General features: G+C 41.4%; 1 long non-coding RNA gene across 3 annotated transcripts in view; it reads left to right on the forward strand.

Annotated features, from left to right (window-relative positions):
* The window catches only part of LOC121007349, a 32,336-nt gene extending 9,742 nt beyond the window's left edge, over positions 1-22,594 (forward strand). For 2 of the 3 annotated variants that reach the window (XR_005780398.1, XR_005780396.1), the window contains 3 exons: positions 1,394-1,424; positions 8,662-8,903; positions 22,425-22,594. This is a non-coding gene — a long non-coding RNA (uncharacterized LOC121007349). Of the gene's footprint in view, positions 1-1,393; positions 1,425-3,081; positions 3,094-8,661; positions 8,904-22,424 lie in introns of all 3 variants that reach the window. The other variant, XR_005780397.1, reaches the window with a different exon arrangement.

A 22,594-nucleotide genomic window follows, 5' to 3' on the forward strand; every position in this document is an offset into this window, starting at 1 on the left:
CCCCCAGTGCCATCAGCTCCACTATCCCCCAGTGCCATCAGCTCCACTATTCCCCAGTGCCATCAGCTCCCCCTCCCGTGCCATCAGCTCCGTTCCCCCCAGTGCCATCAGCTCCACTATCCCCCAGTGCCATCAGCTCCCCCTCCCGTGCCATCAGCTCCGTTCCCCCAGTACCTTCAGCTCCCCCCCCAGTGCCATCAGCTTCCCCCCCCAGTGCCATCAGCTTGACCCCCAGTACCACCAGCTTGCCCCCAGTGCCATCAGCTTGACCCCCAGTACCACCAGCTTGCCCCCCAGTGCCACCAGCTTGCCCAAAGTTGAACTGCAGCCACCTAAATGCCACCTGTTATTAGACAATCCCTTGCAGAAAACCAATGTGGACATGAACTGAACAGTTTCCCTACTTTATGGTGCAGTAAAATCAGAGCATTACTACAGGTAATAATAATAGATATAACAGAGCCCAAATAACAGCAGGGCAGTGTATTCCTTCTCTAATAGCCTCACTGTATCAGACGATCTTCATTGCCGGGCCACCCACACCTGCACAGGGTGTAACGCCAGCTACACCTTGGCATGCATATACGTATGGGGAAATCAGTACAGTACCTGCGGCACCGATCTCCAAATGATCACTATGAAACTCTGTTAAACTGAAATACACAAACGTGATCTCCAGAGCGATGCTCCAGTCCCCATAGAAACCACAAGCCATTGCGTCTGCTAGAGGGTGAGCGGCGTACCAGGTGCCTGCATACAAAGTAGACGGCGGCCATTTTTTTGAAGAACAGACAGAAGCGCACAGACTGGTTCAAGCAGCGGGAGAGATGAGAGGCTGCAGCTGTGCCTGGCGGGGGTAGCAATGCCCTATTTATAATAGTAGATACGGTGCACCGGGCTCGTGTATTAGTAGTATCCGGGTAGCATTGCAGTTTCTCCTATTCCAGTAAATGCCTATATCTGCCTCATAGCAAACATACATTTTTGTTTTATATTCCGAAATAAACCCATACACTCCTCCTCCAGGGGCCAATCCGCCCCCTGCTCAGTTCCCCGTCCCCAGCGGGGACACACTGAAAGGCAGCAGACTGCCGACCGGCATGGCAGCTGGACACACGCACAAAGTTTCCCTCAGTGGAGTGCGGTACGGGCCAGCGGGTGACCACGGAGCGGTGAGTAATGGCAAGCTCTTCGCTCCCGCTCCATGGTCACATGATACAAACGAATCCTCGATGTAAAAAAATGTAATCGAGTAATCGTTTCAGCCCTAAATTATAGTCTAGAATATCTAATAATAGTATTTTCTTATTTTCTACATGGAAAAAGGGATCTAAAATATCAGATTGATAGAATTTAATGAATGGCTATTGATTGAGTTTTTTATTTTCTCCAGATTGCAGTCATAATGGGAAATTCAAACCAAGGTTAGTATCACAAGCATTTTTTGCCCATGTGCTTTATACAGTGCAAGGATGCCCAACCTGCGGCCCTCCAGCTGTTGTAAAACTACAATTTCCACCATGCCCTGCTGTAGGCTGTCTGAGCATGCTGGGAGTTGTAGTTTTACAACAGCTGGAGGGCCTCAGGTTGGGCATCCCTGATCTAGTGCATTTGCTTGCCTATAATTGCTAGTTATACATGTCAAGACTAAACCTTCAAGATTTGTTAACGCCATCTAGTTTAGGTCTCCATAATATGTTAGAATAATTGCTGTATACATTACAGGGGTCATTTATCAAACTGGTGTAAAGTAGAACCGACTTAGTTGCCCATAGCAACCAATCAGATTCCACCTTTCATTTTTGAAAGGAGCTGTCTGAAATGAAAGGTGGAATCTGATTGCTTGCTATGGGCAACTAAGCCATGTCTACTTTACACCAGTTTGATACATAACCCCCTATGTGTGTATATGAATGTGCAGAACTACCAGGCTATATGCATACCATACCAGCTTCTATGTAAGGGGTCTACTTCTGATCTGAAGTTAGGGGCAGTAATGGTTGATGCAAGGGGGGCATGGAGAGTGTAATGCAAGTGACTTGGAAACCAAGGAGATAACATTGGGAGATGGTTATCATCCCCTGTATACCAGGAAGCTGGCATCAAAAAGATTTCACAAGATTTCGCAACTTTTTGGGTATTTTCCAAAACGTGGGCAGAGTTGATGGACCTGAATCATTTATTACAATCTACGCCAGGAAACTTGCATAGATTATACCTGAAATCTGCATCAGTACACTTGCCAGTGTAAATATCCGTTTTGGCGCACAAACCTGCACAGATGCGCCACAATTATTAGGAAGTGTGAAGTATAATTATGGAGTATCTGACACTAGAAGGGGATAAAATAATACCGCAGTGTAGTACACTGGTCTTAAAGGGGTTGTCCAGCCTTTTTATGTGAAGGCTTATCCTCACTAGTTGATCGACAGAGGTCCGAAATCCCCCACTCCTGCTGATCAGTCAACATTGTACCGGACAGCACTTATCACTGCTCTGCTGCTCCCATTTACTTTAATAGAAACTATGCTACAGTGACAATGCTGTCCACTACAATGTTGACTGTACAGTGTAGTTCCGGCACTTACTTCCAGCGATGGTGCTACACAGAACAGCTGATCAGCAGGGAGTGGGGTGTTGGACTCCCACCAATCAACTAGTGGTGACCTATCCTGTTAGGCCATCATCTAAATAAGGATGAACAACCCCTTTAATAATTGTCCTCCATTATCCTGTACAGTTACATGATAGTGACTGTTAAATTTGTATACATAATTCCTGTATTGTGACATAATTTTGTAAATGTTCACTATAAAATGACATCACTATGTACATTATGTCACTATCGTGGCTTCAGTTTTAGCATCGCTCATGAGTTGTGGCTTTGCTGAGTGAAGTACCACTGTATGACATCACTGTATTTATTGTTTCTAAGCTGTGACATCACTGTGTGCATTATGCCTGTACTGTGACATCACTGTGTGCCCTATCCCACTATTGCTGCCAGGTTTATTTTGCTGCCAAGTTTATTTCATAGAGAGTATACTGTGATTACATTTTTTTTCTCTCTTCCTTCTCCAGGGTGTTGCATAGGTGAGTAATTAGGGTGTGGGTATCTAATTAGGAGAAGTTAAATAGCCAGTCTTGAGGGCAGCTCAGTCCTTTGAATCCAGAGGAAAAAAAGCTGTCTGGTTTGAGAGCTGCACTTATACAAGCAGACAAACAACGAAAGTTTGTGAGCATTTGAGTGTTTGAGTTCAAGTGTGTGTTTGTATTAAGTGTGTGATTTAAGATTACGTGATTTGAGATTCAGGGACTTTAGGAGGGAACTACAATAAGTTAGATTCTTATCACTGCACCATATTGTATTTTTTCTTCTTTCTTGCGTAATCCCCATTTAATATGTGTTCCATTATTGACAGCGCAGTCCAGTGCACATCTTGGCTAATGTGGCAGCACGGTGGCTCAGTTGTCAGCACTGGTGCCTTGCAGCGCTGGGGTCCTAGGTTCGAATCTGACCAAGGACAACATCTTGGAGTATGGAGTTTATATGTTCTACCCGTGTTTGCGTGGGTTTCCTGATTTACTGATAGGGACCTTAGATTGTGAGCCCCATTGGGGACAGTTGGTTATTAATGTCTGTGGAATTTAGTAGTGCTATATAAGTGCATAAAATAAATAAATAAATGTATGCAGTCCTGGAACAGCCGTTTGAGGGTGCATATCTTTGTTCAAAATGTGAGCGAATTGCCCGTTTGGAATCACACATCGTGTATCTAACGGGGCACTGCTCACTGAGCAAGCACTCTATGGAGTAGATGTGGGGAGGGTGGTAACGAGTGAGTAGCTAGCTGGATAACAGTTAGAAAGCGGGGTAGAGGGAAGAGTGCCAGGGAGGCTAGCCCTGATCTGACATACCCCAACAAGTTTGCAAGGTTGGCAGATGAGCGGGATGTTGGTTCAGGGACAGCACTGCTGCAGCCGGACACTTCCTCTGCCAGTCAGGGGAATGTAAGCAGGGCAGACCAGATGCTGGTAGTGGGAGAATCAATTAATTATTAGTGGGAGACTCAATTAATTATTATTGTGATCTGTCACAAAGACCGTGATCGTCAAACTGTGTGTTGTCTTCCTGGCGCTCGAGTTTGACACATCGCGGATCAGGTTGACAGATTACTGGGAGGGGCTGGAGAAGATCCAGCAGTCATGGTCCATATCTGAACCAATGACAAAGTTAGAGGTAGGTGGAGCGTCCTTAAAAATGATTTTAGGGATTTAGGTCACAAGCTTAGGGCAAGGACTGATTTAGGTCACAAGCTTAGGGCAAGGACCTCAAAGGTAGTGTTTTCCAAAATACTACCTGTACCAGGAGCCACACAAGAAAGGCAGCGGGAGATTGGGGAGGGTAACAAGTGGCTCAAGAACTGGTGTAGGAAGGAGGGGTTTGGGTTCCTGGAGAACTGGTCCGACTTCTCTATCGGCTACAGGCTCTATCGTAGAGATGGGCTGCACCTCAATAGGGAAGGGCCAGCTGTGTTGGGGATAAGATGGCTAGAAGGTTGGAGGAGTGTTTAAACTAGGGACTGGGGGAGAGGGTAATTACGCTATAGGAGGGGAAGATAGTGCTGATAGAGACCTGGGGCAAGGTAATGGAACTGGGGGAGGAATGGAAGAAGGGACTAGAACAGTACATAAGGAAAGGTGTAGGGTAGAAAATATGCAATATGTATACTAATGCCAGAAGCCTGACTAATAAAACTGGTGAACTGGAATTAGTGATGTGTGAGGAGGACTATGACATAGTGGGAATAACTGAGACATGGCTGGATGATAGCTATGACTGGGCGGTTAATGTACAGGGTTACAGTCTGGTTAGAAAGGATCGCCAAAACCGGAGAGGGGGAAGGGTCTGCCTTTAAGTAAAGTCCTGTCTAAAACCCACAGTCCGAGAAGATTTAAGTGAGGGACATGAACATGTGGAGTCACTGTGGGAAGAAATACATAGAGGCAAGAACAATAATAAAATACTAATAGGAGTTTATTATAAGCCACCTAATATACCAGAAAATCTGCTACTAAATGAGATAGACGAGGCAGCAACTACCCAGATATAGACTGGGAAACTGAAACCTGAACGTCTCATAAAGGAAACAGGTTCTTGGCAATAACCAAAGACAATTACCTTTCCCAACTGGTTCAGTACCCGACTAGAGGGACAGCCATACTGGACTTAGTATTAACCAATAGACCTGACAGAACAACAGACGTGCAGGTTGGGGGACACCTGGGAAATAGTGACCATAAAATAATAACCTTCCAATTGTCATTCAAAAGAGTGTTTCTTCAGGGTGGAACAAAAATACCAAACTTCAAAAAAGCTAAATTTAGCCAACTAAGAAAGGCCATATGTCTAACAAACTGGGACAAAATGGGATATTTTTTAAAGCATAAAGCATAAAATCTAATTGTGAGAGGTACATACCTTATGGGAATAAAAGGTTAAGGAACAAGAAAAAAACAATATGGATAAATAGAACTGTAAAGAAAGCAATAAATGACAAAAAGAAAGCATTTAAATCACTTAAACAGGAGGGTAGCGAGGAAGCACTGAAAACTATAAGGAAAAAAATAGAATATGTAAAAATACTAATAAAAGCAGCCAAACTAGAGACCGAGAGATTAATTGCCAAAGAGAGCAAAACTAACCCTAAAATATTCTTTAATTATATAAATGGTAAAAAGTATAAATCTGAAGGTGTCGGCCCTCTACAGAGAAATGAGGGGGGAGTTGCAGAGAGCGATGAGGAGAAAGCAAAGCTATTAAATATTTTTTTTTCTCCACTGTACTCACTGAGGAAATCAAACTGTCAGATGAAATACAGAATGTAAAATTAATTCCTCATTAAAAGTGCCCTGTCTGACCCAGGAAGAAGTACAGTGGCGTTTAAAAAGATTAAAATAGAAAAATCGCCAGGACCTAAGAAGAGAATTAAGCAATGTCATACCCAGACCCTTATTTCTGATATTTAAGGGCTCTAAACTGACAGGGAGTGTCCCACAGGATTGGCATATAGCAAATGTGGTGCCAATATTCAAAAGGGTCCAAAAACAGAGCCCAGAAACTATAGGCCGGTAAGTTTAACACCTGTCGTGGGTAAACTGTTTGAAGGTTTTCTAAGAGATGCTATCCTGGAGCACCTCAATGAAAATAAGCAAATAATGCCATATCAGCATGGCTTCATGAGGGATTGGTCATGTCAAACTAATTTAAAGGATTCTGTCACCTCGTTTTAGGTTATAGAGATGCGGACATGCACGGCTAGATCACCGCTAGCATGTCCGCAATATACCGGTCCTATAGGGCTGTGTGCTTTTATTTTGTTTAAAAAATGATTTTAGAGAAATGTAAATGAGTCTTGTAAGGTGCCCAAGGGGCTGTACGAACCTTCCTTGTGCCCAGCCACGCCCCCCTGTGAAGGAGCCCAGCACCGCCTATGTCCTCCGAATCTCCTCCTTTCGACAGTTAGATTGCCGTAATCTCGCGATGCGCGAGCTCGCGCATGCGCACTGCCGGTATAGTGTTCCTTCCCTGTGCTGGCATCAGCCTCAGGGAAGGAACTGCGCATGCGCGAGCTCGCGCATCGCGAGATTACGGCAATCTAACTGTCGAAAGGAGGAGATTCGGAGGACGCAGGCGGTGCTGGGCTCCTTCACAGGGGGGCGTGGCTGGGCACCAGGAAGGTTCGTACAGCCCCTTGGGCACCTTACAAGACTCATTTACATATCTCTAAAATCATTTTTTAAACAAAATAAAAGCACACAGCCCTATAGGACAGGTATATTGCGGACATGCTAGCGGCGATCTAGCCGTGCATGTCCGCATCTCTATAACCGAAAACGAGGTGACAGAATCCCTTTAATCAGTTTCTATGAGGAGGTAAGTTCTAGACTTGACAGCGGTGAATCAATGGATGTCGTATATCTGGACTTCTCCAAAGCATTTGACACTGTACCACATGAAAGGTTAGTATATAAAATGAGAATGCTTGGACTGGGAGAAAATGTCTGTATGTGGGTAAGTAACTGGCTGAGTGATAGAAAACAGAGGGTGGTTATTAATGGTACACACTCAGATTGGGTCACTGTCACTAGTGGGGTACCTCAGGGGTCAGTATTGGGCCCTATTCTCTTCAATATATGTATTAATGATCTTATAGAAGGCTTGCATAGTAAAGTATAAATTTTTGCAGATGACACTAAACTGTGTAAAGTAATTGACACTGAAGAGGACAGTATACTACTACAGAGGGATCTGGATAGATTGGAGGCTTGGGCAGATACGTGGCAGATGAGGTTTAACACTGACAAATGTAAGGTTATGCACATGGGAAGGAATAATGCAAGTCACCCGTACATACTAAATGGTAAAACTCTGGGTAACACTGACATGGAAAAGGACCTAGGAGTTTTAGTGAACAGCAAACTAAGCTGCAAAAACCAGTGTCAGGCAGCTGCTGCCAAGGCCAATAAGATAATGGGTTTCATCAAAAGGGGCATAGATGCCAGTGATGAGAACATAATCCTACCACTTTACAAATCACTAGTCAGACCACACATGGAGTACTGTGTACAGTTCTGGGCTCTTGTGAACAAGGCAGACAGAGCAGAGCTGGAGAGGGTCCAGAGGAGGGCAACTAAAGTAATAACTGGAATCGGTTAACTACAGTACCCTGAAAGATTATCAAAATTAGGGTTATTCACTTTAGAAAAAAGAAGACTGAGGGGAGATCTAATTACTGTGTATAAATATATCAGGGGTCAGTACAGAGATCTCTCCCATCATCTATTTATCCCCAGGACTGTGACGAGGGGACATCCTCTGCGTCTGGAGGAAAGAAGGTTTGTACACAAACATAGAAGAGGATTCTTTACGGTAAGAGCAGTGAGACTATGGAACTCTCTGCCTGAGGAGGTGGTGATGGTGAGTACAATAAAGGAATTCAAGAGGGGCCTGGATGTATTTCTGGAGTGTAATAATATTACAGGCTATAGCTACTAGAGAGGGGTCGTTGATCCAGGGAGTTATTCTGATTGCCTGATTGGAGTCGGGAAGGAAGTTTTTTCCCCTTAAGTGGGGAAAATTGGCTTCTACCTCAGTTTTTTTTTTTTTTTTGCCTTCCTCTGGATCAACTTGCAGGATAACAGGCCGAACTGGATGGACAAATGTAGTTTTTCAGTCTTACAAACCATGTTACTATGTTGCTATATTCCTTATAAACTATGTTACTATATATTGACTGGAATATCAATATTTCTTATGACCTGGCAATACCGGTTTCCTTTTCTATATAATAAGGCTATTTTCACACTAGATGTCTGGATCTGGCACGTCTGGACGCTACCTGACATCCGCCAGCCCCATTCACTATAATGAGGACAGATGGAGATCTGACAAACATGCCGGTCCAATTTTAGTGAATGGAGCCGGACAACGATTCGGTAGCTTCCGGCAATGCTGGAGCGCAGAGAGATCCGGCAGGCTGTTCTCTGATGAAACAGCCTGCCGGATCGAAAAGCGCTAGTGGGAAACTAGCCTTCTCATTAAACATCCTTGTACTTGACCCTGTAATTTTAAAAATCTGAATTAATGTTTTGTTTCAGGTCCCCACCACCATCCTCGACATCCCCACCATCACCATCACCATCAGCCCCACCCAGGACATCATCCACCTCATCACATAGGTCCACACATACACCATGGTCATGCTGGACACATTGGACCAAATATACACCACGGTCTACATGGACACCATGGAATTCATGGTCATCATGGCCATCATGGTCATCATGGCCATCATGGTCATCATGGCCATCATGGCAAACACTAAGGCTGCCAGGGCAGGGTGAGTCTTGATTAAGGAATATGTATTCTAGTATTTGAATCAAATAGTCCTTTTTTGCTGAAAGTAGATTGTTAAAATTATTATTATTATTATTATTATAAATATAATGGCAGTGTATTTGGTCAGAATCAGAAGTGGAAGACATCCAGTGCTCAGAAATAAAATACAATGGGCCAGATTTATCATGACTCTGACAGCTCACTCCACTTTCACATATGGCTAAAGTCAGTTTTAGCCAAGTCAGATTTATGATCGGCCCTTTAAGACTGTAATAAATGTGGTTTGACGGTAGCAGTTTATCCGTCAGTAAGCAGCTTTACAAAAGTCGCACGTCTTTACGAAAAAGTTGCATGTTCGAATAAAAAGTCGCATAAGATAAGCATGCTCCTCACTGGAGTGAAATTGCGAATTTTTTTGCGACTTTTTTGCGACTTTTTATATGGTCGCAATAGTAAATCTGTCTAGAGATTAATTTACATAAGAAAACACTCCCACTTTCAGAAAACTGGCGAGCATAGTGCAGAGCCAATAAAAGTCGCAATTTTTTGCGCAGTTTAAGCGATTGCGCAAAAATTTGCAACTTTTTCACTTCATTATTCTGACTTGAGATAATGATAAATCTGGCCCATTAATGTCTTTAGTTGAGATTACAAGCTGTCTTACATTTAGACCATTTTCTTCACCTAAAACAGGCGTGAAAATGGTGAATGAGACCATTCTCTGCCCATGCCGCGCCCACAATTTTATGCCTGGCGTGGGAAGAAGTTGCAGATTGCGGCACAACTAACCGCGGCTGAAATACACCTAATATAGGCATATTTCAGCTTAATAAATGACCCCCCCCCAAGTTTCTATGTGTCCCAAATAAAGTGTTTGGATTTTATTCCGAGTGCTGGATGCCTTACACTTTTGCAGCACAATCTATACCTGGGATCCAACCCTCTCGGTCTGTGCACTGGGGGGATTTGTTTTCCTCACCCCACTGAGGACTAGGTGACCTGACAACTCATTGTTTGCTTGTCTTATTATGGACTGTGTTTCTGTGGTGACTGTGTCGTGGGATCTCTGTACAGAAGGCATCCTACTAAACCTGTTTGTCCTCTGGACAGCAATACATCCTTGAACTGTAGACATCTTCTTCTTCTTTTTTTTGCCAATTTTCCTGTATGTCACATAAATACTTCTGAAGGGTAGAAAATAACTGTAGTAAGCGTCTTCGGCATTTCAGCCTGACAAAGTAGATCTTCTTTACTAATTAATAAAGGTACTAGACCTGATATTAAATGTATAGTGGTTTCCGGGCTCCTCAGGATGGGTCATCAATATCTGATCAGTGGGGGGTCAGATCAGATGTGGAAGCACAGCGCCACTCAAAGGGTAGTGGCCATGCCAGGTTACTGCACCTCAGCACCCCATTTACCTCAGCACTGCAGTAACCTGGTACATCCACCGCACTTTGAATGGAACTGTCCTTCTGGATCTGTTCAAAGTGGCAGACGGTGCAGCTGATTGGTGGAGGTGTCAGGTGTTGGATTCCCACTAATCAGATATTGATAATCTATCATAAGGTCCTAATTATTAGAAGGCCATCAAGGGGCACTTTAAGCCCGGGGCACTAAAATCACAGGGCTTTATAGGAGCTTATCCAAATATAAATCACTTTTACTAATATTAATTTTCATTATTCTGTTTTGTGCTATTGAATGTCCAAAAAATATATAGAGGGGGAGTTTCAGTTTTTTAACTAAATTGCTTAATTACTTAATTCTTGATGCATCCGTCTCTGTACAGTATTAGAATGTACTGCCTTTGATGAGGCAAAGTTCGTTATTCGTGAAGTCGCGCGAGACTTAGTTGAATAACTTTGGTATTTGATTTTCCACGGTTCCTCGATTTTCCTTCTGTTCCAAGTTTTAAAGTAGTTTCCCACTTTAAAAACCAAATACCAAAGTTATTCAATGAAGTCTCGCGCGACTTCGCGAATAACTAACCGCCTCATTGGACACCGTACATTTTAATGCTGTACAGAGACGGATCTCCGTACAGCATTGATCCAAAGTTTTGAGGGAAGCGACTTAAGATGTAGCATCCGAAGCTCGCTTCGCTCATCATTACATGGAACATCCAATAGGGGAGCTACGTATCTGTGTATTTAATAGAGCATAAAATAGCATGGAATAAATGGGAAGCGAATAAATCTTCATGCAGGGTGCTCCCTCTAGTGGCAGCTAGGGGTAACTGCAATGACAATCCCATTGCTAAAGGTCAGAGCCCCATAGCCATTATATGCCCTGTGCATTACTGTATACAGTAAGGAATTAATTATAAAAGAACTCTGTATGAACAACTTCTCCATTATCATTACCCGTGCATGGATGCATCTGTGACCAATAGAAAAAAACAAATACATTAACGTTTTTTCGTGACACATGCAGTACTTAGTGACCACTAATACGCCTTTTTACTGATGTAAACAAAGTGGGTTTTAGCTAAACAGCTGGCTTTAATCAATCATTACATGAACCCAAAATGGTGCATTAAAAACTATAACTTGTCCTGCAAAAAATAAGACCTCATACAAGTACATTGATGAAAAAACTACAAAGTTAGAGCTCTTGGAATGCAATTTTTTTTTTAAATGTGTGTGGTCACTAAGGGGTTAAATTTCGAGAAGTCTCAACATTCTTGTACTGGTGTTAATGCATACAATTTTTTTCCACTGCGGAAACATTAACCTCTTCCGGACACAGGGCGTACAGGACACAGGGCGTACTGTGTATTTCCGATCACCGCCGCGCGGCAGGCGGTGATCGGAACAAGGTGCCTGCTCAAATCATTGAGCAGGCACCTTGGCTAAATGCGCGGGGTGGTCCCGTGACCCCCCCATGTTGGCGATCGCCGCAAACCGCAGGTCAATTCAGACCTGCGGTTTGCGGCTTTTCATGTTGCAGGCGGCGGTGGTGCCATCGGGTCCCCGTGGGGCTATAGGGGGGACCCGATGGCGTGGAAGGCAGCGCGATGCCTTCCTTAGGCATCTGGCTGTCTTCCGGTGACGAGCCTGTGAGATCCAGTTCCCTGGATCTCACAGGCCGGAAGCTGTATGAGTAATACACACAGTATTACTCATACAGCCAATGCATTCCAATACAGAAATATTGGAATGCATTGAAAAGGATTAAACCCCCAAAATTTGAAGTTCCAAAGTGGGACAAAAAATAAAGTGAAAAAAAAGTTGAAAAAATAAAGTTTCCCCCCCAAAAAATTAAGTTTCAAGTAAAAATAAACCAAAACGTCCTTTTCCCCAAATAAAGTTAAAAAAAATTGGTAAAAAATAGGGACATATTAGGTATCGCCGCATCCATATCGACCGGCTCTATAAACATATCACATGACCTAACCCCTCAGATGAACACCGTAAAAAATAAAAACTGTGCTAAATAAACAATTTTTTGTCACCTTACATCACTAAAAGTACAACAGCAGGCGATCAAAAAGGTGCACGCCCACCAAAATAGTACCAATCTAACCGTCACCTCATCCTGCAAAAAATAAGCCCCTACCTGAGACAATCGGCCAAAAACGGCAAAACTATGGCTCTCAGAATATGGAGACACTAAAACATGATTTTTTTTTTGTTTCAAAAATGATATTATTGTGTAAAACTTACATAAATAATTTTTTTTATACATATTAGGTATCGTCGCTTCCGTATTGACCGGCTCTATAAAAATATCACATGACCTAACCCCTCAGGTGAACACTGTAAAAAATAAAAACTGTGCTAAATAAAAAAAAAATTGTCACCTTACATCACAAAAAGTGTAATAGCAAGCGATCAAAAAGTCATATGCACCCTAAATTAAAGCCAATCAAACCGTCATCTCATCCCGCAAAAAATGAGACCCTAACTAAGATAATCGCCCAAAAACTGAAAAAACTATGGCTCTCAGAATATGGGGACACTAAAACATGATATATATTTTTTTTTTATGAAATCATTGTGTAAAACTTACATAAATAAATAAAAAGTATACATATTAGGTATCGACGCGTCCGTGACAACCTGGTCTATAAAAATACCACATGATCTAACCTGTCAGATGAATGTTGTAAATAACAAAAAATAGAAACTGTGCTAAAACAGCTATTTCTCGTTACCTTGCCTCACAAAAAGTGTAATATAGAGCAACCAAAAATCATATGTACCCTAAAATAGTACCAACAAAACTGCCACCCTATCCCGTAGTTTCTAAAATGGGGTCACTTTTTTGGAGTTTCTACTCTAGGGGTGCATCAGGGGGGCATCAAATGGACATGGTGTCAAAAAACCAGTCCAGCAAAATCTTCCTTCCAAAAACCGTATGGCATTCCTTTCCTTCTGCGCCCTGCCGTGTGCCCGTACAGCTGTTTATGACCACATACGGGGTGTTTCTGTAAACTACAGAATCAGGGCCATAAATAATGAGTTTTGTTTGGCTGTTAACCACTGCTTTGTAACTGGAAAAAAAAAAAATTAAAATGGAAAATCTGCCAAAAAAGTGACATTTTGAAATTGTATCTCTATTTTCCATTAATTCTTGTGGAACACCTAAAGGTTTAACAAAGTTTGTAAAAATCTATTTTGAATACCTCGAGGGGTGTAGTTTCTAGAATGGGGTCATTTTTGGGTGGTTTCTATTATGTAAGCCTCACAAAGTGACTTCAGATCTGAACTGGTCCTTGAAAAGTGGGTTTTTGAAAATGTCAGAAAAATTTCAAGATTTGCTTCTAAACTTCTAAGCCTTGTAACATCCCCAAAAAATAAAATGTCATTCCCAAAATGATCCAAACATGAAGTAGACATATGGGGAATGTAAAGTAATAACTATTTTTGTAGGTATTACTATGTATTATAGGAGTAGAGAAATTGAAACTTGGAAATTTTTCAAAATTTTTTGCAAATTTGTTTTTTTTTATAAATTAAAATGATATTTTTTTTTACTCCATTTTACCAGTGTCATGAAGTACAATATGTGCCGAAAAAGCGTTTTAAAGTTATCACCACTTAGGCCTCCTGCACACGACCATTTTTTTCCCCCCGTTTACTGGCCATTTTTTGCGTTCCGTATACGGAACCATTCATTTTAACCTCTTAAGGACACATGACGTACCGGTACGTCATGATGTCCTGGTACTTAAGGACACATGACGTAACGGTACGTCATGTGTTGTTCCGATCACTGCCGCCCGGCCGGCAGTGATCGGAACAAGGTGCCTGCTCAAATCATTGAGCAGGCACATAGGCTAAATGCGCGGGGGTGTCCCGTGACCCCCCCATGTCGGCGATCGCAACAAACCGCAGGTCAATTCAGACCTGCGGTTTGATGCGCTTTTTGCAGTTTCTGATCCCCGCTGGCCCTGACCGCGAGGATCAGAAACTTTATAATGTCCAAAATATATCTGTATCCCCCCCCTGCACCCCTGAGTGATTTTAGCCCGGTGGGAGGTGCAGGGGGAGGGTTGCGGGCGGTGTGGGAGGCGGGCGGTGCGGCAGGTGGGATCGCGATCCCCCGCCCGCCTCCCCTTGAATGACCGTTGGTGGTTAGTGGGTATACCAGGGTGCCAGCACATTGCTGGCACCCTGGTATAAACGGCTGACATCTGCGATGCGATGTCAGCCGTTTAACCCTTTACGGACCGCTGTATGGAAAAAGTAACCCGTACTGTAACCCGTACGGACCGCTGTATGGAAAAAGTTAACAGTAAGAGGGAGCTCCCTCCCTCTCCCATCGGGGGGCTGCAGTGCCTTTGCAGCCCCCCGATGGAGAGGGAGAGAGCTCCCAGACAGCCCCCCGACAGATCCCCTCCTTACCCTTCCCCGTCTGCAAAGTTCTGAGCAGATGGGGAAGGTTCCCATGGCAACAGGACGCCGTCTCAGGCGTCCTGCTGTCCATGGTGCTGAACAGATCTGTGCTAAAGGCAGAGATCTGTTCAGACAAAGTGTAAGTAAAATACAGTACAGTACAATATATATTGTACTGTACTGTATTGTACAGACATCAGACCCACTGGATCTTCAAGAACCTAGTGGGTCTACATAAAAAAAAAAGTGCAGAAAAAGTAAAAATCAAAAAACACATTTATCCCTGATTAAAAATGAAAAAAATAAAATTCCCTACACATGTTTGGTATCGCCGCGTCCGTAACGACCTGATCTATAAAACGGTCATGTTACTTTACCCGAACGGTGAATGCCATAAAAATAAAAAATAAAAAACTATGATGAAATTGAAATTTTGCCCACCTTACTTCCCAAAAAAAGGTAATAAAAGTGATCAAAAAAGTCGCATGTACGCCAAAATTGTAACAATCAAACCGTCATCTCATCCCACAAAAATCATACCCTACCCAAGATAATCGCCCCAAAACTGAAAAAACTATGGCTCTTAGACTATGGAAACACTAAAACATGATTTTTTTTGTTTCAAAAATGAAATCCTTGTGTAAAACTTACATAAATTAAAAAAAAGTATACATATTAGGTATCACCGCATTTTTGTCATCTTACGTCACAAAAAGTGTAATAGCAAGCGATCAAAAAGTCATATGCACCCCAAAATAGTGCCAATCAAACCGTCATCTCATGCCGCAAAAAATGAGACCCTACTTAAGATAATCGCCCAAAAACTGAAAAAACTATGACTCTTAGACTATGGAGACACTAAAACATTTTCTTTGTTTTCAAAATGAAATCATTGTGTAAAACTTACATAAATAATAAAAAAGCATACATATTAGGTATCGCTGCGTCCGTGACAACCTGCTCTATAAAATTACCACATGATCTAACCTGTCAGATAAATGTTGTAAATAACAAAAAAAAAAAAGTGCCAAAAAAGCTATTTTTTGTTACCTTTCCTCACAAAAAGTGTAATATAGAGCAACCAAAAATCATATGTACCCTAAACTAGTACCAACAAAACTGCCACCCTATGCCGTAGTTTCTAAAATGGGGTCACTTTTTTGGAGTTTCTACTCTAGGGGTGCATCAGGGGGGCTTCAAATGGGACATGGTGTCAAAATACCAGTCTAGCAAAATCTGCCTTCCAAAAACCGTATGGCATTCCTTTACTTCTGCGCCCTGCCGTGTGCCCGTACAGCAGTTTACGACCACATATGGGGTGTTTCTGTAAACTACAGAATCAGGTCCATAAATAATGAGTTTTGTTTGGCTGTTAACCCTTGCTTTGTAACTGGAAAAAAAAAAAAAAAAAGGAAAATCTGCCAAAAAAATGAAATTTTGAAATTGTATCTCTATTTTTCATTAAATCTTGTGCAACACCTAAAGGGTTAACAAAGTTTGTAAAATCTGTTTTGAAAACCTTGAGGGGTGTAGTTTCTTAGATGGAGTCACTTTTATGGAGTTTCTTCTCTAGGGGTGCATCAGGGGGCTTCAAATGGGACATGGTGTAAATAAACCAGTCCAGCAAAATCTGTCTATCAAAAACCAAACGGCGCACTTTTCACTCTACGCCCCGCTGTGTGGCCGTACAGTAGTTTACGGCCACATATGGGGTGTTTATGTAAACGGCAGAGTCAGGGCAATAAAGATACAGTCTTGTTTGGCTGTTAACCCTTGCTTTGTTAGTGGAAAAAATGGGTTAAAATGGAAAATTAGTCAAAAAAATGAAATTCTCAAATTTCATCCCCATTTGCCAATAACATAGAAACATAGAAACATAGAATGTGTCGGCAGATAAGAACCATTTGGCCCATCTAGTCTGCCCAATATACTGAATACTATGGATAGCCCCCGGCCCTATCTTATATGAAGGATGGCCTTGTGCCTATCCCATGCATGCTTAAACCCCTTCACTGTATTTGCAGCTACCACTTCTGCAGGAAGGCTATTCCATGCATCCACTACTCTCTCAGTAAAGTAATACTTCCTTATATTACTTTTAAACCTTTGCCCCTCTAATTTAAAACTGTGTCCTCTTGTGGTAGTTTTTCTTCTTTTAAATATGCTCTCTTCCTTTACCGAGTTGATTCCCTTTATGTATTTAAAAGTTTCTATCATATCCCCTCTGTCTCTTCTTTCTTCCAAGCTATACATATTAAGGTCCTTTAACCTTTCCTGGTAAGTTTTATCCTGCAATCCATGTACTAGTTTAGTAGCTCTTCTCTGAACTCTCTCTAGAGTATCTATATCCTTCTGGAGATATGGCCTCCAGTACTGCGCACAATACTCCAAGTGAGGTCTCACCAGTGTTCTGTACAGCGGCATAAGCACTTCACTCTTTCTACTGCTTATACCTCTCCCTATACATCCAAGCATTCTGCTGGCATTTCGTGCTGCTCTATTACATTGTCTTCCCACCTTTAAGTCTTCTGAAATAATTACTCCTAAATCCCTTTCCTCAGATACTGAGGTCAGGACTGTGTCAAATATTCTATATTCTGCCCTCGGGTTTTTACGCCCCAGGTGCATTATCTTGCACTTATCCACATTAAATTTCAGTTTCCAGAGTTCTGACCATTCTTCTAGTTTTCCTAAATCCTTTTCCATTTGGCGTTTCCCTCCAGGAACATCAACCCTGTTACCTATCTTTGTGTCATCAGCAAAAAGACAAACCTTACCAGCGAGGCCTTTTGCAATATCACTTATGAAGATATTAAACAAAATCGGTCCCAGTACAGATCCCTGTGGAACCCCACTGGTAACATGACCTTGTTTTGAATGTTCTCCATTGACTACCACCCTCTGTTGTCTGTCACTGAGCCACTGCCTAATCCACTCAACAATATGGGAGTCCATGCTCAATGACTGCAGTTTATTGATAAGTCTTCTATGTGGGACAGTGTCAAAAGCCTTACTAAAATCTAGATATGCGATGTCTACTGCACCTCCACCGTCTATTATTTTATTCACCCAGTCAAAAAAATCTATAAGATTTGTTTGACATGATCTCCCTGAAGTAAACCCATGTTGTTTTTCATCTTGCAATCCATGGGATTTTAGATGTTCCACAATCCTATCCTTTAATAGGGTTTCCATTAATTTGCCTACTATTGATGTCAGACTCACTGGTCTATAGTTGCTCGATTCCTCCCTACTACCTTTCTTGTGAATGGGCACGACATTAGCCAATTTCCAATTTTCCGGGACGACTCCTGTTACTAATGATTGGTTAAATAAATCTGTTAACGGTTTTGCCAGCTCACCACTAAGCTCTTTTAATAATTTTGGGTGTATCTCATCAGGCCCCTGTGACTTATTTGTCTTCACCTTAGACAGCAAACTTAGAACATCTTCCTCTGTAAAGATACATGCATCAAACGATTTATTAGTCATTCTTTCTAGTGGAGGTCCTTCTCCTTTTTCTTTTGTAAAAACTGAACAGAAGTATTTATTAAGGCAGTCGGCTAGCCCTTTATTCTCTTCTACATACCTTCCGTCCTTTGTTTTTAATTTAGTTATTCCTTGTTTTAATTTCCTTTTTTCATTTATATATCTGAAGAATGTCTTATCCCCTTTTTTCATAGACTGAGCTAGTTTTTCTTCTGCCTGCGCTTTAGAAGTTCTTATAACTTGCTTGGCCTCTCTCTGCCTAATCTTGTAGATTTCCTTATCTTCATTGCTCTGGGTTTTTTTATAATTACAAAATGCTAGCTTTTTATTTTTAATGATTTGGGCCACTTCTGCTGAGTACCACAGTGGTCTCCTCCTTTTTTTGCTTTTACTGACAAGTCTAATGCAATTTTCTGTTGCCTTCAATAATGCACCTTTTAAGTAGTCCCATTTCTCCTGGACTCCATGTAATCCGTTCCAGTCTGATAAGGACTCATTTATGACTAATTTCATTTTTGAAAAGTCTGTTTTTCTAAAATCTAAAACTTTTGTTTTTGTGCGGTGGGACTCTTTCACAGTTCTCATATTAAACCACACTGACTGGTGATCACTAGTTCCCAAGGTTTCGCCTACAATGACATCATATACCGAATCCCCGTTTGTGAATACCAAATCCAAAATGGCCTCCCTCCGGGTTGGCTCCTCAACCACTTGTTGTAGAGATAACCCCAGTAGGGAATTTAGAATATCTGTACTCCTGGTAGAACTTGCTATTTTGGTTTTCCAGTTTATATCTGGGAGATTGAAATCTCCCATAATGATAACTTCTCCTTTCATTGTCATTTTAGCTATTTCTTCAACTAGTAGATCATCTAGTTCTTTAACTTGACCAGGTGGTCTATATATCACACCTACACGAGTTACTGCATGGTTAGCAAACTGCAACGTAACCCAAACTGACTCTATGTTGGCCTCACCAACTTGTATTAGGTTAGATTTAATGCTATCTTTCACATACAGGGCCACTCCTCCTCCTTTCTTGCCTTCTCTGTCTCTTTTGTATAAAGAGTACCCTGGTATGGTTATGTCCCAGTCATTTCTTTCATTAAACCATGTCTCCGTAACAGCCACTAAATCTACATTCTCAGATGCCATTATTGAATCAAGTTCATTGATTTTTTTACCTAAACTGCGAACATTTGTAGACAGGACTCTGAGCTTATCATTTCTTAACCTCTGTGCTTCTGACCTGTTCTGGCATTGTTTCGGGTGGCAAATGGACTCTTTTATTTTCACTCTTTTGCCCCCCCTTCCTAGTTTAAATACTCTTTCGCAAATTCTTGGAGTTGTTCACTAAGTACATTTGTTCCTTTGAGAGAAAGATGCAAACCATCTTTTTTGTACAGTTCCTTTCTATTCCAAGTAGAGCTATCATGAGAAACAAAGCCAAATCCTTGCTCTTGACACCATTTACCAAGCCATATGTTGAACTCCTTTATGCGCCTCTGCCTATCATTCTGAACATTATGCACAGGCAGAACTTCAGAAAATGAAATGGTGGATGCAAAATCCTGTACGTCATTGCCAAGTGTGATAAAAGATTTTTTCACCTCTGACACTTCATTGCAAGCCAGGTCATTTGTCCCTAGATGGACAAGAACATCCACGTCCCCTTCCTGCTTTGCTTGCTTAACAATATTAATAATACGTCTTCTATCTCTTCTAGCAGTAGCCCCAGGGAGACATCTCACAAAACCATTTTCTTTAAGCTCCACACTTCTTATGATTGAATCACCCAGCAACAGCTGCTTCCTTTGAGACTTCACTTTATCTTTTTTGTGCAACACCTAAAGGGTTAACGAAGTTTGTAAAATCAGTTTTGAATCCCTTGAGGGGTGTAGTTTATAGAAGGGGGTCATTTTTGGGTGGTTTCTATTATGTAAGCCTTGCAAAGAGACTTCAGACCTGTAGTGGTCCCTAAAAATTGGATTTCTGAAAAATTTCAAGATTTGCTTCTAAACTTCTAAGCCTTGTAACATCCCCAAAAAATAAAATATCATTCCCAAAATACTTCAAACATGAAGTAGACATATGGGGAATGTAAAGTCATCACAATTTTTGGGGGTATTACTATGTATTACAGAAGTTGAGAAACTGAAACTTTGAAATTTGCTAATTTTTCAAAATTTTTGGTAAATTTGGTATTTTTTTATGCAAAAAATAAATACATTTTGACTTCATTTTTCAAGTGTCATGAAGTACAATATGTGACGAAAAAACATTCTCAGAATGGCCTGGATAAGTCAAAGAGTTTTAAAGTTATCACCACTTAAAGTGACACTGGTCAGATTTGCAAAAAATGGCCTGGTCCTTAAGGTGAAATAAGGCTGTGTCCCTATGGGGTTAATGGTTTTCGCAAAAAAACCTGAATGTACTCCGTATCCATTCCGTTTCCGTATTTCCGTTTTTCCGTTCCGTTTAAAGATAGAACATGTCCTATTATTGCCCGCAAATCACGTTCCATGGCTCCATTGAAGTCAATGGGTCCGCAAAAAAACGGAACACATACGGAAATGCATCCGTATGTCTTCCGTTTCTGTTCCGTTTTTTGCGGAACCATCTATTGAACATGTTATGCCCAGCCCAATTTTATCTATGTAATTACTGTATACTGTATATGCCATACGGAAAAACGGGACGGAAAAACGAAACAGAAACGGAAACACAATGGAAGCAAAAAACGGACCGCATAACACTGAAAAAGCCATACGGTCGTGTGCAGGAGGCCTTAAAGTGACACTGGTCAGATTTGCAAAAAATGGCCTGGTCCTTAAGGTGAAATATGGCCGCGTCCTTAAGGAGTTAATTAGCGTAAAGCCTTTTATACATGACCTATTTTATTGTTATAATTACATTTTTATCATTAAAGGTGATAAAGTCATCCTTTATTAATGAATTTTCAATTTGTGTTTTACATGTTCTATTATAGGAAATAACATTTAGAATATTTTGACTGTGAATGAATTAGGCTACTTTCACACTGGCGTTTTTAATTCTGTTTGTGAGATCCGTTTCAGGGATCTCACAAACAGTTTAAAACGGATCAGTTCAGCCCCAATGCTTTCTGAATGGATAAGGATCCGTTCAGAATACATCCGTTTGGCTCCGTTCCACCTCCATTCTGCTCTGGATGCGGACACCAAAACACTGCTTGCAGCGTTTTGGTGTCTGCCTGGCGATGCGGAGCCAAACGGATCCGTCCTGACTTACAATGTAAGTCAATGTGGACGGATCCGTTTTCACTGACACAATATGGTGCTGTTGAAAACGGATCCGTCCCCCATTGACTTTCAATGTAAGTCAGGACGGATCCGTTTTGACTTAGACTTTTTTTTTAAAGAATAATGCAAACGGATCCGTTCTGAACGGATACAAGCGTTTGCATAATAGGTGCGGATCCGTCTGTGCAGATACCAGACGAATCCGCAAAAGTAGCCTTAGGCCTGTTTAATACTCCTGTTGTTTTCATTAAGATCCGGCAGAGGATCTCAATCCCGAAAAAAAAAAAAACATTTCCGTTTAGTCCTCATGCATTCTGAATAGAAAGAGATCCGTTCAGGATGCACCAGGATGTCTTCCGTTCCGTTTTGTGACCGGACACAACACTGCTGAAAGCTGCGGTTTTGTGTCCAGTCATAAAAATGGAGAAAAAAACCGGATCCGTTCCCCATTGACTTTTAATATACTTAGTGACAGATCCGTTTTTTACCATTTTTATTTCACTCAACCGCATCCTAACGGATACATCCTGACGTGCAAAAACGGATCAGTTTAATTCCGGTGTTGAGATCCTCTGCCGGATCTCAATACCAGAATTAACAACGCAAGTGTGAAAGTAGCTTTAATATGAAAGTTTTGGGGGGGAAATGGTTAAAAAGGAAAATTGGAGATCCTGCCCATAATAACCCGTTATTTCACTGCCTGTATGAAAAATGAGAAGTGGAATCTGATTTTGTTCTCTAGGCAATGAATCCATTTTGCCTTTGCACCAGTTTAGATACAGTATATCTCCCCCAAAGTTTTTAGCTTTATTTTTGTGATTTCTTTTATTTTGTTTTTTTGTAGTTTTGTACGTATTATACTACATATGTTGTGCACTTACTTGTATTTTTGCCTGTTTGTATTTGCAGCACTTGAAGTGAGAGGAAAATTTTCATGTTGACGACATGCAAGAAGATTGTTAGACAGTATACATACATTTACAGTATATCTATATGTAAAAAAAAATGTAAATTTATTAATAATCTATTGATATATTGATTGTTTTATTGCCACAACTACATTCACTAAATAAATGACT

Source organism: Bufo bufo, chromosome 7 (genome assembly GCF_905171765.1).
Source record: "Bufo bufo chromosome 7, aBufBuf1.1, whole genome shotgun sequence".
Classification (NCBI taxonomy): Eukaryota; Metazoa; Chordata; class Amphibia; order Anura; family Bufonidae; genus Bufo; species Bufo bufo.